Genomic DNA, 3,000 nt, shown 5'->3' on the forward strand with positions numbered 1-3,000 from the left:
ATGTTCAGCAAAGAAAAATGTAGTATTTATAGACTTAAGAGCCATGGAACTACTTTAGAAAGTATGTTAAAACCCTACAAGTCATGCTTTATTTTTTTTGAGAACTAAGTGTCATAACTCAAGTAGGGTTTCCTTCAAATCTCTTTGGAGGAGGATAACGAATACATTTGCTTAAAGAATTAATCACAAAAATCACATGAGTAAAAGACTGAATGGAACTGTTCCATCCAGAGCTATAGATGGCTTTCAGTAAGGGTTTCAATCCAGTAAGGGTTTCAGCAGCTGATATGACTGAAGAGGCAGGCACACCATCAGCACTTGGCAAAAGACTGCCAGAAGGTGCAGAGAGAGACAACTAATGGCCGTGCCTTATCCCAAAGGGAAAACGCTGGGCTAGAAGATCCAGCCTTACATCACCAGATGTGCTAAGCCTGCAGGGACCAGAGCTGCTCCTCTTGCAGGAAGTAATTACACCATATATTTTATAACCAAGTTTACTCCCAAGAGATGTAGGCAGAGCAGAGCACACAATTCAGACAGAAAGCCCTTCAGACCAGGGATACATCCAATCTCACACCAATTTATGCCAGTCTAGGCCTGCTGCTTTGCAGCACAAAGTTTAACCCAGAGGGACTCAAGGCAGATTAGTTTTTTTACATGCTTCATCCTACCCACTGCTGTAAAGTAAATTATTCAGCTTTACCCGCACAGTCCCTCATCTGCTTCAGTACTACCCAGCTCATTAAGAGACCAATACTTTTCCTCATGCTCTCTTTTTGTTTAGTGCCTGTTCTGTTCCCCCCACCCCTTCCCATATGTCAATCAAAATTACAGCCCCCCCCCCCCGATTTGCGTTGTTGGAATTTTTTTTTTAACAAACGGGAACGCGTAGGACTAGGAAGGAACAAAGAACATGTGTTTCTATGAAGCCATATATTCTAATCTGAGTAATGAGAGGAAAGCCACAGAAAATAAACAATTTGGTGATTTGTTATTGAAGTCACAGGAAGTTTGCTCATGTAGCATGAAACTGCCCACCAGGAAACCCCCCAGTGAAGTAACAGATACAGTGCCATGACAGAGCTGCCATCCACATATCCTAACATCGACTCTACCCAATGTTAAGTTGGGTGACTAGAACGGAAGGAGGCAAGCTTTCTCTCCTGAGAAGCCAGTGGAGAAAGCACTGGCAATCTGCATTTGACCATTTTCCAAGTGGTATTTTTTATTTACTTATTTTTTACTCTTAAATTGAAGCTATACCTCTTTTGCTTAGCAACTCTGATCTGTCTTATGTGGTCTCCAGCTGAAACCAGGGCTCCTCTCTGGTATGTCATCAAAAGCAACTGCAGATCTGTTGATGCTGCAGACATCAACACAGCACTGAGGTAAAGGAGTTGGAGCAGGTGCCAGAAATAACCTACCTGCTGCAATTTGCAGCTTGCGAGGAACAGAATAAATGGGTCCACATGAGCTTATCCTGGTATCAACATATGACTTATCCTACAGCATCCTGTACTGACTGTCCTGAGTATATTTGCAGCAAAAGCCCCAAGCACATCCCAGCTAAACAGAAAGGGATGGGCGCAGAAACAAGTGAAGCAATCTGCTCACTTCCCCAGAAACGAGTGAAGCAATCTGCTCACTTCATACATGGATACAGGAGCTAAGACATCAGTGTGCTCCATCACCCAGTGCAGTACTTCTCAGCTGTGGTTGAAGCAGAATTAGCATTCACTCCGGTATTGAGGATGTCTTACACAGGTTTGAAGGCTATATTCATCAACATATTCTCTCTCCCTAGGAAATGCCATGTTTGACTGGGTTACTAGATGTGTTAGGAAAGATCTGTTAACTCCGAAGTGTTTTGTTACTACATTTCAGCACAGTTCTTACATTAACATGTAGGAAAGTTTGCCTCCAGGTTCTCCATTTTTCTGTTTGCACAACAAGGAGCTAAGCTGCAGGCACACGAACCAAGGCTCACAAGAATACATTTTCTCTGAGCAGGGTGCTATGGCTCAATATGACACAAGTGAACATGCAATCTGAGAAGAAAAAACCACCTTCCTACATTCCACAAAGTAATGGTGCCTGTGTAACATCTGATATAAAGAAAACTCAGGCACGTACTAGGCTACAACACTTGGACACTGCAACGCGAACTCTTGCTTTCTTATCATACTCAGAAATTACAGAAGCTCTCTTGTTATACTTATGTTCCCTTATTTCCTACACAAGTACTTAAGAAACTGTGTCACAGAAGAACTGCAGGATAGAGTAAAGAGGCATCTAGACACACTTGGGTGAGTGATGGGGCTGTTTTAGACATAATTTGATTTCACATAAGAATCACATAAGATAAACATGAATTATAGGATAATTAAGGTTGGAAGGGGCATCAGACCAATCCTGTATTCAAAGCAGGCTGCTTTTAATCTAATTTTACAAGGGTTATCCTTGGTGTTCCTGTGAATCTGCGGCAATGTATCCAACAGAAGCTGTTCTGTACCTTTACTCACCTCAGAGAAGCATTTAGAATGTGTAAATGACATCCATAACCATCCATTTACTTTGACAACCTGTGTGCTTCTGCTACTAGAAACTCTTATGAAAGGAATGATTTTGTTCACACATATTCATTCAAAAAGAAGTGTAATTAGTATTTCTATGTATGCACCCTCCTCACAACGACATCCTCAAGCCTTTTACTAAAACTATTATTTTTTTTTTGTATCTTCAGTCAAGCTACCTGATTATTCACAAAATAAAACATCAAAAGCCTTAGGAAGAAAAATCATACAACCCATGTCAGAAGCACAGTTCTGGATGCTCTTGCATAAAATGTATCCATCCGACATCCAGCAAACTGAAGTATTTATTTACCCTTTTGATGTACAAATAAAGCCTGAGAACACATGGTCTTTTATAACTATCTTTTATACCTCTATATGTATTCCTGGCAACAACCTGTGCCTACTGAAATGAGGCTGACTTGGA

Source organism: Anser anser (assembly GCF_964211835.1).
Source record: "Anser anser genome assembly, chromosome: 3".
NCBI lineage: Eukaryota > Metazoa > Chordata > Aves > Anseriformes > Anatidae > Anser > Anser anser.